At 27.7% G+C, this 14669-nt stretch overlaps 1 long non-coding RNA gene across 1 annotated transcript; it reads left to right on the forward strand.

Annotated features, from left to right (window-relative positions):
- The first annotated feature begins 8590 nt into the window (after window positions 1-8590).
- LOC145970870 (uncharacterized) lies at window positions 8591-9401 on the forward strand. Its single transcript, XR_014438648.1, has 3 exons — window positions 8591-8628; window positions 8976-9062; window positions 9354-9401. It is a non-coding gene; the product is annotated as an uncharacterized LOC145970870 (long non-coding RNA).
- Window positions 9402-14669: the final 5268 nt, after the last annotated feature.

The raw sequence follows: 14669 nt of genomic DNA on the forward strand, positions 1-14669 counted from the left end.
ATTATTAATTTAAACATTATAAGAATAAGAATCTAGAGAATTAATTATATATTTAAAATTATTTGATTTATTTTATTTTGCACACTATTTGAATTGAAATTTTTTAAATCTTGCTGTTATCGGATTCGATTCGTCTCGCGCGCGCGAACGGTACCCCAAATTATATGTATTCGCACATTTAACACAAACTCCAATAATGCATGTATTTTATTATTTATAAATATAATCGTTCGTAATCACATTTCAATAAAAAAGATCGTTATATCCATTTAATTTTCAATAAAAAAATATATTTCTTAGTAATGGAAGAACATGTTTTCTGACGTGCATATCAATTTCGTGAATTGAAGATAATGACGAGGGATAATTGTCGTTGATTTATTATTGAAATCATTGCTATTGGGAATAGTCCGGAAGATTCAGGATTCGTTCCCTCCTACAGTGAAGTTCCCGACTTTCAATGGATCACTTAACTTTTCTTCGCAGATTGATCTTACGAAATCTGATGTAGAAACAAGATGTTAATCGTTCTCCATTTTTAAGATCGCTCCTCTTTTTATCGGATAATACCGGTATGTCACTCGCGTATCTGCAATTGAATATTATCGATTTATTTATTCGACCCGTTTTATCTCGAATTTTAAATCGCGATTTATCTTATAAAAATTCGCAAGTAAATCGGTCGGTGAATTGTATATTCGCAAACATTACAGACCTCAAATGTTTGTTGAAATATTTTTGATTTTCTATATTTATGTGATAATAATTATATCGCCCACGTATCTATTGAGAGCTTCGATTATTATATTATAAAAATTATACGTATCGCGATCAAATATTCCGCATATTATCGACTTATTTATTCGTCGCGTTTTCTCGGGAATTTTAAATCGCGATTTATCTTATAATTTAATCGTTGACTTTTACGTCGAAACTTTGTCTATCTTTCCACGTCTTTGAATATTGTCTTTTATAGTCTACGCTAGTAGTGCAAATATTTTTTTTACTATTTAAGAAGATGATTGATAATTTTATTGATGATTAATCGCGATTATTATATCATTATATAAATCTCATTAAACTCTACTAATACATCGATAGTTAAAGATATAGTTAGATAGTTAAATTATTAGAGAGGGACTTTGATAAAATTATTCGTTCCGTTATTCTCTATTAAACGTAGCGAACAACGCGATTTTTTAATTATGTTAATTATATTTAAAATTATAAAGTCTTAAGATTCATTTTATTTCATTTAACTAATCATGCGCGAGATGTATGTATTTTCAATATGTATTTTTCAATCGCGATATTTATATAAAATTGCGTATTAATCGCAAATAAATTCGCAAATATTACAGACCTTAAACGGTTGTCGAAATATCTTTGCAATTGTGCGTGATAGTAATTATATCGCACGCGTGTCTATTGATGGTTTCGATTATCATATTATAAAAATTACGCATATCGTAGTCGAATATTCCTAATATTATCGATTTATTTATTCGTTGCGTTTTCTCGCGAATTTTAAATCGCTATTTTATCTTGTATTTTAATCATTGATTTACATCGAAGCTTGCCCTATCTTTTCATTTTGAATATTTCCTTTGATAGTCTACACAAAATGCGCCAGTAATGCAAATACTTTCTTTTACAATCGAAGAAACGATCAATAATTTTATTAATGACTCTTTTTTTTCTTTCACGATTATTTACGTTATATAAAACTTATTAAATTCTATTATTGCATATCTATTATTAATAATAAATGTCGCGTAATTAATCTTCGCTAATCAGTCTCGTCTGGATTATGTAAAAATTTTTAGTAAATTTTATATTATACGTATATTTTAGAGACATTTTCGTGTAATAAATTATTCCATGTAATAAATTATTTTGTATTAAATTTCGAATTATATTTATTACTTATATTTTACATTAACTTTTGTATTAAACCCTGTATTCAAAGAAAATAAAAATAAAATTAAAAAAAAATTTTTCCTCCTCGATGTTTCTCTATCTTAACAAAGGCATTTGCCGGGTGAGGAGGTTTGAGTACTCTAATGAACTTGAGAGCTATGCCAGAGAGAAGAACGAGAGATGTCATGGTCCGCATTTAGGTGATCCCTGAAAGCGATGCATTCTCTATAAACATAAAAACGTGAACATAAACTACGAAGCTAATATGTACGAATGTTTTTAGTGGGTAACATACAATTTCGGGTTGTGTTCCATGCTACGTGCACGAAATGTTGACAGCACAAATGTTCTAATGCAAAACGTTTGTATATATTAAATAAACTTCTAATGTAAATAAGTTTTGGGTGGTCTCTCTCTCTATCTATTAAATATAATTAGTTATTAAAATATATTACCCGATTTTATTATATATTAATCACACATCATCCGTCATCACCATCGCCATTACTACGTAATTTTTATCACATTTTTATTACAATTCACGATTTATCATTGCAAATAAATTATAACACAAAAAGTATTCTACGCAATTAAAAATGAAAGGTTAAAAGACCGTGGCGCAGGATGTTAGAGCGTAAAAAATAAAAGTAATAATAAAAGACTAAGTAAGAGACATAATATATTAATAATCAGTTAGAGATAAAAAATACATACGTACATTTCGATCTTTTCAAGATCCTTTTCAATGTTCAAGAAATTGTTAGAAAATAAACAAAATTAAATTTTAAATAATAAACAGAGCGCGATTAAACAAGGACAAGCGCGGTAGGAAACAAATAGACATTGTGTACAATAATAACGGTCGCAAAATTTAAAAACGCTAACAATAAATGTGACGAAAGCACATAGACATAATATATTAATAATCAGTTAGAGATAAAAAATACATACGTACATTTCGATCTTTTCAAGATCCTTTTCAATGTTCAAGAAGTCGTTAGAAAATAAACAAAATTAAATTTTAAATAATAAACAGAGCGCGATTAAACAAGGACAAGCGCGGTGGAAAACCAATAGAAATTGTGTACAATAATAACGGTCGCAAAATTTAACAATAAATGTGACGAAAGCGCATAGACAGTTAAGCAAACTAAAAAACTAAGAAACTAATAATGTCTGGCCGTAAGCTAAATTTTCCAAAAGAAGGCCAACGCTCACCTCTTTATCAGAAAAAATATTCTAGTTTATTTCTAAATATTAAATACTATAAATATTAAAATTAAAATAAAACATTGGTTCAAATAATAATAATTAAAAATTAGACAATTTACAACTAAGAGTCAGTAAAAGGCGCAGTAATTGGAGCACGAGAAAAAACCTTCCTCTTTCTTTTGATTATTAATATATTTCAATATAAATATATTTCATATTTAATTATTAGTATATTTCAAATTATTCGTCACAATACATGCAATAAACATGAACGTTTTGGTCATCTTTTTAATCTACCTTCAACGTGACATTGATATTACACGTTAGAGAAAATATTAGACAATAACATATGAAATTATATAAATGAGATACAGATAGCATTGTAATATCTGCATGTCGATTGTGAAACGATTTATATAATTTCATATGTTATTGTCTAATATTTTCTAATGAGTAATATAGTGATACGCCGTTAAATTTCTTTTCTAGATACGATCGCGATCAACATCGAAAAATTATTTATTATAACAATGATTAATTAACTTTTATAAATAACACATAATTAATATCTATATACATATCACGAAAATTCTCGAACCGCATATTTCTTATTTATTCATTTAATCAATTATAATAAGAATCATATATATAGTAACAGAAATCTAAAATAATAAATTATTATTTCGATATGAAATCGATTTTTATGAGCAGAAATTATTTCTTTAATATTTATGGATATTTATAGAGTCGAATATAATATGTCTGCGACGTTTTATTGTTTTATTTTTCAATCATTGAAATATAATTCGGATTATGAGGACGCGCAGTAAAATAATTGAATCGTGGATCTAAACAATTAACATAATGTAAAACTCCATGATACATCATACAATCTTTTAATAATCATATAATTAAAAAAATCTATATAATCTAAAGTACTTCTATATACTTTAATATATTCCATATATATATGTATGTATATATATATGTTAAAGTACGTAAAATATTTCGATGACGAACAAACAATAACACCGACCTTGGCGGCGTAAACAATAGCGCGCTAATGTTTATATGCCATAGTCTTGAAAAATGTTTCGATAAAAAAATGATAATAACACGGTCTTTCGGACTAATTTTTTCGGCTCTATTATTATTCGCGCGACGACACTCAAAGAGTAAAGTAGGTATACAAGACGCTCCGTTAAATCCTTTTCTAGACGCGATCGCGATCAATATCGAAAAATTATTTGCTGTATTAAAATACGTAAAATATAATATAATATAATATAATATAATATAAATATGTATTGTTTACGCCAAGGTCGGTATTATTGTCTGTTCATCATCGAAATATTTTACGTACTTTAACAAATTTATATTATATTCATGGGCGCCGGCAGAATTACTTTTAGGGGGGTGGACTCAAAAGAGGATGCACTGGAAAAACGGTTTTTTCCAAGCTCATAATTATATTTTTGTTAACGTCGTTTATGTTATTTATTGAATTTTAATAAAGATTCATTACTGTGTCAGCGTTCATAGAAAAAGAGTGCAAGAGGAGACTGAATTTATTGATAATATGACAAATGAATTTGGAAAGCAACCAAGACGGCTCAAGTTTTTGTTCAAACATTGATTTTTCTAAAATTGATTTCCCAAAGGCTTATTACAAATGTTAATTAATATTTAACCATTGCATTTTTGTTCAATTGAAAAAATTATCGATATTATTCTATATTACATGATTTTCTTATTGAATTTTTTCTCTGTCTCTTCCCCACTTATTTCATAGGCCAGGGCCAGGGGGGTGCAAGTGCACCGCTTTGCACCCCCCTCCCGGCGCCCATGATTATATTATATTACAATATAAAATATAATATAGTATAATACAATATATTTCGATACGACGAACGAACAATAACACGGTGTTCGGCCTTGACAATGTAAACAATAGCGCGCTAGTCATACGGTCTTGATATCATTCACAAGGCGACACTCGAGCAATAAAGATAGTAGTGCGAAATACGTCGTATATTCTTAAATTAATTATTAATTAAACGATTATTGTATCATGATTTTCAATTATATTAAACTTTCGATCCTATAATTCGTATTAATATACATGTACTGCATATATCTTTCAAAAATGAAAACAACATTTGTGACGAATTAGTATTTAATTTGATCTCATAAAAACGTCGAACGAATCGTACTTCCCTATCCCTTATACGATATATTAAAGTGCGTTTCTCGTAATTATTCCGCGATTGGGAGTGCCGTGCAAAATGTCTCGCGATCGTTTCTATATATGACTAAATATAATTAATTGTTTGTTCGCGAGTGAATATGAGTGCTATGAGGAAACAGCAAAGAATGAAGAAGAAAAAAGAAGAACATCTGGAAAAGTATCAGACAGTCAGAGAGCAGTGAGAGAGATATGCGGTAAATAATTTATAAAAATTATTTATTATTTATATATATTATTTTCAAAATAGATATATTGCTTATTATTTTTTCATTTTCTCAATGGTACATATAATTCGCTCTAAAAATCACGTAATATAATGCATGTATAAAATATTACAGGTTTTATTTTAACACATTTAAAGTATCTATAATAAAGCATTTATAATATTTTTGTTATTAATTAATACTTTTATATATAAATATTTTAATATTTTATAAAATATTTTTAAAATAATATAATTATTTAAATATTTCATATATGAAAATTAACATACTCTCTTTATAATTATTTTTTTCAAAAATTTATAATAAAAAAACATTTTTTTGCTAGTTTTACATTTAAAGTATTAATATCAGAGATAAATCTGTCTTAAAAGATAAAAAAATTGATTGCGCGTAATAATTAGTTTTACAAAATAAATTATTTTGAATTTTATAAAGAATAGATCTATAAGAATATTAATTGATTATATTTGAATTTAATTTTTGACGTATTGATTTAAAAATAGGAGTGTGTGACAAGAATTAAAATTAATAATAATTTGAATTGTATTTAGATTGTTAAAAAGTTGAATGATAAAACATCGAATAAAATACACTTAATTTTTAAGTATCGTTAAAGAAATAATTATTCTTATAAAAATCACAATAAAATAAATTATCGTTTTATTGTGATCTTTATAAGAAAATAATTATTTCTTTAACGATACTACAGATTAAGTGTATTTTATTCAATGTTTTATCATTCAACTTTTTAACAATCTAAATACAATTCAAATTGAGAACGCGTGATAAAATAATCGAATGATAAAGTCATATAGTTAAAATTTTGTGCGATATGACCATATATTTAAAATTTTGTGAGATATAACCATATATTTACCATTATCGAGGAGATAAAAATGAATCGATTAATATTATAATTATTTTTTATCTCTAGTAAAAAAAGGAAAAAATTATAATTTATCGCAATTAAGAATATTTAAACAGCAATTTTATAAGTAATAAATAATAAATTAATTATAAAGGATAGATGTACTGTTAAAAGCAGATGTACTGTTTTGATAATTAATTAGAAATGTAAGGAGTAAAATATTCTGTGTGAAATTATATATTATAAAAAATGAGAAGTATATGTGTGTAATAAAAAGTAATCCTATAGAATTATAATTATAACAAATCGATTAGTATACATTCTTGATAAACAAAGTGCTTTGATTATGCTGATCGAGATGCTCTGTGTGATGTTCCTTGCAATCATTATTCACAAACAATTAGCAAACAGTTCGAATAATTAATTAACTTCACGGTTAAAGATTTATTAAATGTGTCAAAAGAGTGTGTGATAGATGAGTTATTTACTGAATTAAATATTTCGCGCACAATTTATTCATTCTCAAAGTAAAAATCAAAGCGACGAAAATAGATAATTATTAACTAATACCTCATTGTAATATATTTACAAGCAATAATTATTTTCATTATGATTCTCATGTACATTTCTTATATTCAAATATAATGTCGAATAGTAATAAATCAAATGACTAATAATTAATTTCCGATACAATGTTTTAAATAAATTTGAATTGTGTGATATGTATACTATATAATTTTATAATATATATATTATATATATTTTATAATTTATTTTTTAATTAAAAGGGGAATTAATCAGGACTTGAAGCTTGTTTTTTAGAAACATATCTGCATCTTTCTCTTTTTTAATCGGGAAAAAAGAGAGGTGCTTTATAGATAATTTTTTAATTATAAAATAAATTTCACACAAATTATATATTAAATTATAAATATATATAATCCACCCCTGTATGGGTACACCTTGACGCGGTGGGGTGGCTCAGTACTTGGATGGTGCCTTGAGGTTTATTTTAAATTTTTTAATTTAGGATAAATCTCAAGGAGTCTGAAGGGGAAGCTAAGTACCCAGCACAGCATTGCCACGAGTCGCACAATGGCTTATATGTGGCACGCGCATCTAATGCGTTGGATGCATTGCGTCGTCGACTTTCCGTCGTCGGTGCCATCAACGTGTCGCGGACGGCGGCGTTTCGTTACCGCGTTTTCGCGTTTAGCTTTCTCGCGTCATCGCGTCATCGCGTTTAGCTTTCTCGCATCATCGCGTTTTCGCGCTTCCGCGTTGGACTTATCATATAAAAATTCCAATTTCATTATTGTCACGAGTCTCTACTTCCGATGCCAACTAACTAGGATTTCGAGTTTGCACACGTTGCTATGCAACGTACACTCGTGCTTCGTGCTTCGTCAAGTGATTCGGCCCGAATTAGTTAGAACTCGATCGATTGCTCGGAATGGTCGTCAATGGGTCCCTTCTCTTTGCTCGTCTACAGCCACACGCACTGCGTGTGTTAACCCTGTCGAGGAGTCGAGTGGATTCCCCCAGGCACGATTTTCGCTCGGTAAAAGGGGTTGCCTCCCCATTTTCTAAATTACTGAATGTAAGCATTTAAAAAATGTGGGTATCCTCTTCTTTTGTCGTCTACTAGCCTGGTGTAGCATATAGCAACCGCGGGAGGCATAATATGTCCGGGCGGAGCACCTGAAATCGTGCTTAGCGGGTCCAGGTTCGATACGAGATAGGATAATTATGCGCGAAAAAGAGTTGGTGAACTTCATTTTCCTCTATTTCCGTCAATCGTTTTGTCTTCTTTCCGGTTTAGGCTTAGTCCTTGCTCGTTGTATCGTTGCATTCCCGATCTGTTGACTCGAAGCTGATTCTCGTAAATGAAATGGAATTTTCGTTCGTACCGAAACCGGGAGTGCCGTTCAAAGTATATACATATTATATAAGTATATACATCGCGCGACCAAATAGAAAATCTTTTATCGTACCGAAATAGTGCGGGAACCGCTCAGTATCGCGCGTAAAAGTGCGAAAATAGCGATAAAAATATCGCTCGTGAGTGCGGAAGTGCCGTTAAGTATCGTGCGTCTAAGATTGAGAGGAGGAGGAGACCTAGGTGAGGCATCAGGCTCCGGCAGAGCAACCTTCTGGTAAGCAATTTATTTATTTGTAATTATATATGAAATATTAAATATATTTATTATAATTTCAATTAAACAATTAATCGCAATAATTAATTGGATGTTTTTGTTTATATTTAAATAAGAGAGAATTAAAGAAAAAGATTTTTAAATTAAAGCTATAATCTTGTAAAGGTGTATAAACTTTTATAAAGTTATAGAGAATTATTAGTAATGTTTTTTAAAATTTATAGAATTATTTTATTAATCTGTTATTATTATATGCATCGAATATAAAATTCAATGTATACAATAATTTTTGAAATATTAATTATTTTGAACGCTGCTACATTGGAATCTTCTTTTGTATGTTATAGATATATAGATCGATGCAACAACCCTGATGATCTGAGAGGAGGAGCAGGCCTAGGAGAGGCATCCTGCACCGGCGGAACAACCTGATGGTGAATATTATTATTTATATATTAATTGTTATAAATCGTTAACTTGTTATAAACGAACAATAATTCGATCTTATTATTTAAATGAATTAAAGAGAAAGATTTTCATAAAAGTCATATAAAATTTTCTATTTAAAAAACAGTTTCAAAAATTTACAAAGTTTTTCCATACGTGTTTATCTGCTTATTATTTTACACATCGGATATAAAATTCCGCGCGATAAAATTTTTTAAAAATATTAATTGCATTTTGTGAGCATTATTATAAATGAATTTTATATTTGTATGTTACAGACAACTAGCTTCGATAACAACAACTCCGCTGTTGCGCATCAATGCCGGTGAGTGAAAGAAACTTTAATTTAACTTTAAGGTAACGGATTCGTAGAGATTGCAGATGTAGATGTAGATTGTAGATTGTAGATAAATCCGTTGCCTTAAAATGGATGAACTAGGATGGATTAAATTAAATAAATTAAATTAAATAATTAAATTAAATTAATTTAATTTAATTAAATAATTTTAATAAGTTCTTTTGAACTTATGCTTTACATCTATTGCGAAAATATATTGAAATATTAATTAAAAAAAGAAGAGATCAAGAAAAGATTTTTTTGTAAAGATTTTGTCTAATTTATTAAATAAAGGACACGCATTAACAATTATCAATTTTATCAATTTTTGATGCTAATTTATTTTTATAATACGCACTTATCTTCTAATTGCTCATAGCTCATCCATCGTAGAATTTGTTTGTAGATATTGTTTTTAAACTTTACTTTAACTTAATATAAAGCCAAATGATTAAATAATTAAATAATTTGTAATATGATAAATACACACATTAATTTTATATTTTATTATAAAATATAATTTATAGAAATTTGTAGTAATTTGGCTTTATTTCAGTAAATAAAGTTATATTCAATATTTAACGAACGATCGTAAAATCGAATGATCGTTACTAAATGAGCGTAAATATTTTACGCTCTTTTGCCGGTACTTATCCGGCAAAAAAAGGAGTAATTATCTCCTTCTTCGATCTCTGATTAGAGATCAAGAAAGAAAGTGGCCAGGATCAACGAAAGGTAGGTTCAACTGGCCTGAAGAATACGGTTAGGATACGCGGTTAGGGCACGCGGTTAGGGCACGCGGTTAGGGCATGTGACTAAAATATATAGATGAGGTGGTTTAGGTGAGATGATGATTAGAAATAGGTTCCTCAAATCTCGAATAATTTTAGTTAATCAGGAAGTAGGGTTGTTAAGGCTATTAAGTAAAATCATTAGAATTCTTCTATTAATATTAGGGTTGTTAGGGCTCTTAAGATCATTAGAATTCTGTAATAGTAGGATTGTTAGAGCTATTAAAATTATTAGAATCCTTTAATAGTAGGTTGTTAGAGCTATTAAGTAAGATTCATTTTTTCTTTTAATATTCCAATAATCCTAGGGGAAAATTAAAATTATTTTCATTAAGTTGAATTTATTTTTAAAAGCGTTGTAAAAATAAATATAACATGTTTTAAAAATAAAAATATTTTAAAAGTGAAATTAAAATTATCAAAATTATCTTCAGAAATATTAAAAAAATTGCATAATTATTAATGTTTAAGAAATCTTAACATGTTATATTTTATTTTAAAACTTAAAAATATATGTGTATTAAATCAAATATAATATTAAATCCAAAAGTTAATGCTATCATTATCAAATTATTATATCGATGTTATTAAATATTTGAATAAATCGAATATTATTATTTGATATTGATAGCATCATAAATTTGTAAATTGTAAATTGTAAATTATAAATAGTTATAATTGTATTTTAATTTTTCTAACATTGATATTTTAATTGTAAAATACAATACAATTATGACTATAATTATATTATATGAAATTGTATTTACGATTGTAAATTCTTATGTAAATTACACGAAAAATTATCGAAAGTATACGTATAATGATTACATAATAGTAATTCATTAAATTAAAGTATTTATTTCTGAAGTATATATTTTTGAAATATTCATAAAAGAGTAACTGTTTGTATTTTCATGTCAAAGAATCATTAATAAATTCGGAAAATTTTTATATAAAATGTAAAAATTCGATGCTAAATTAATGATTAAATATAAGCATTATAAAATTTGACGGACACCTTCGTTACAGAATCGCGAGTCAATTATTATAAATTTAATGATATCCTTTATTTATGCTTTATTTATTTAGCTTTATTTATTTATGAATTCCATATCGCGCGGAACTGAATATTTTTAAAATAAATTATTAAATTATGATTGCGAAAATACCGTGTTCTTTCCGCGTTCTCTTCGCGTCCTTATACAAGATTATCATTTTAACAAAAGAATTTTATCGCTGTCCCTCTCGTCAGATAATATTCCTAAATATTGCTAATTAAATATAAAGATTTATCGAATAAGAGTGTGAAGATTCGATGTGATAAGTCAACGATTAAATATTAGCTTCACAAAATTTAATGATCACCTTCGATATTATAGAATCGCGAGTTAATTATTATGAATTTAATAATTTGTTTTTTTCGGTTATATTTGTATTTACGAATTTCGTATCGGAAAATATTCATAAATAAATTAATAAATTACGATTGCGAAATCACCGTGTTTTTCCCGCGTTCTTTTCGCGTTCTTAGACGAGATTGTTTTAATAAAAGAGTTATCATTGTTCCTTCCGTTAAATAAACGTTAATGAAAGTTGCGTGGCTCGTACCGTCGAGGAGTCGAAACGATTTTCATCATGGAGAATTATTTCTCACCGGTTCTTGTGAGATCCATTCGCGACGTCTAGTTCGGTGCCCCGTTGAAAATTGGGAATTTTTATTGTAAGATGGGAACTAATCCCAGGTTTTCCTGGCAATTTCCGAAAGCAATGATTTTGGTAGTAATTCAACGACAAACGCCATACGCTTCTTTAACGTCGAATTAATTTAAATAATATATATTTAGATGAGAGAGAAAATGCATCTATTTTTTTCTTCTCGTTAAAAATGTTCTGTCATTATTAGGATTGGTATTATTATTGTCTAATGCCAGAAAGATTTAATAGTAGATTAAATATGGATATAGCGTTGTGTATAAATTTTTATTTTTCAAGTAATTTCATATTGTGATTAATTTTTATTAATTTTTTGATAAAAATGATTACGAACGAATATATTTTTAATTAATATAATATATCTCTCTTTTGAAAAATTATTTCTAGGTACTTGGGATATTAACATTAATTTTTAGTTTCTTTTAAGAAACTATTTGCAGGTATTGGACATCCATCGCCATTTTGAAATATTAGTTTTTAGATATATACCATTTTATACATATGTATAATAAAATACATGCACAAATTCACGTATCCAAAATATTATTTATAATTTTTATTAATGTTATATAGTATATATACGCAAAATTATATATGAATTTACATAAAATGTGCGAATACTTGAAAATTTCGAGACAAATCGAATGGGTACCTCTATATCAGTAAGATATTGATTAAAAGAAAAAAAAATTATTAGTTTAAATGTTATAAAAATAAGAATCTAGAGAATTAATCTAGAATTAATTATTTAAAATTATTTGATTTATTTTATTTTGCACACTGTTCGAATTGAAATTTTTTAAATCTTGCTGATATCGGGTTCGATTCGTCTCGCGCGCGCGAACGATACCCCAAATTATATGTGTTCGCACATTTAACACACTCCAATGATGCATGTATTTTATTATTTATAAATATAATCGTTCGTAATCACATTTCAATAAAAAAGGTCGTTATATCCATTTAATTTTCAATAAAGAAATATATTTCTTAGTAATGGAAGAACATGTTTTCTGAAGTGAATATCAATTTCGTGAATTGAAGATAATGACGAGGGATAATTGTCTTTGATTTAATACTGAAATCATTGCTATCGGGAATAGTCCGTAAGATCCAGGATTCGTTCCCTCCTACAGTGAAGTTCCCGACTTTCAATGGATGACTTAACTTTTCTTCGCAAATTGATCTTGCGAAATCTGATGTAGAAACAAGATGTTAATCGTTCTCCATTTTTAAGATCGCTCCTCTTTTTATCGGATATTACCGGTATGTCACTCGCGTATCTGATGGCTTCGATTATTATATTATAAAAATTATGCGCAATCGAATATTTTGAATATTATCGATTTATTTATTCGTCGCGTTTTATTGCGAATTTTAAATCGCGATTTATCTTATAAAAATTCGGAAATAAATCGGTCGATGAATTGTATATTCGCAAATATTACAGACCTCAAATGTTTGTCGAAATATCTTTGATTTTTTATATTTACGTGATAATAATTATATCGCGCTCGTGTCTATTGAGAGCTAGGATTATTATATTATAAAAATTATACGTATTACGATCAAATATTCCACATATTATCGACTTATTTATTCGTCGCGTTTTCGCGTGAATTCAAATCGCGATTTCTCTTATAAAGATTCGCAAATGACTCGGACAGTGAGTACTATATTCGTAAACATTACAAACATCAAATTGTCTATCAAAGTATCTTCGCATTTATGTGATAATAATTATATCGCACGCGATATAATAATGTCTATTATGTATATCTAACGTAATTGAGGGCGCTTGGATTATTATATTATAAAATATATACACACACATATCGCAATCGGATATTCCGAATATTATTGATTTATTTATTCGTCGCGTTTTCTCGGGAATTTTAAATCGCGATTTATCTTATAATTTAATATTATCTTATAATTTAATCATTGACTTATACATCGAAGGTTTGTCTATCTTTCCACGTTTGAATATTGTCTTTAGTAATCCGCGTAAAATGCACTAATAATATAAATATTTTTTTCTATAATTAAAAAACGGTCGATAACTTTATTAATGACTGTTTTAATCGCGATTGTTTACACTAGATAAATCTTATTAAATTCTATTATTACATCGATTATTAGAGGGACCTTGATAAAATCATTCAATTCTCTTTTAAACGTGGCGATAACGCGATTTTTTAATTATATTTTAAAGCTTATAAAGCTCATTTTATCTTATTTAGCTAATCATGCGCGAGATAGGATATGTATTTTATTTTCAATCGTGAAATTCGTATAAAGTCGCGTATTAATCACAAATAAATTAGACAGTGAATTTTATGTTCATAAACAATACGGACCACAAATGTGTATCATCATTTGTATGATAATAATTATGTCACGCGCGTGTCTATTGATGGTTTCGATTATCATATTATAAAAATTATATGTATATCTCTCGTAATCGAATATTCCGATTATTATCGATTTATTTATTCGCGTTTTCTCGCGAATTTTAAATCGCGATTTATTTTGTAATTTAATTGTTGATTTACATCGAAGCTTATTTTATTTTTTCGTATTTTGAATATTTCCTTTGATAATCTACAAAAAATGCGCCGCTAATGCAAATACTTTCTTCTACAATCGAAGAAATGATCAATAATTTTATTAATGACTCTTTTAATCACGATTATATATATTTACGTTACATAAAACTTACTAAATTCTATTATCGCATATCGATTATTAAT

The sequence above is a fragment of the Camponotus vicinus genome, unplaced genomic scaffold (genome assembly GCF_025532165.1).
Source record: "Camponotus vicinus isolate PSW18456_S1 unplaced genomic scaffold, iyCamVici1.0 SCAF_4, whole genome shotgun sequence".
NCBI classification, from domain to species: domain Eukaryota; kingdom Metazoa; phylum Arthropoda; class Insecta; order Hymenoptera; family Formicidae; genus Camponotus; species Camponotus vicinus.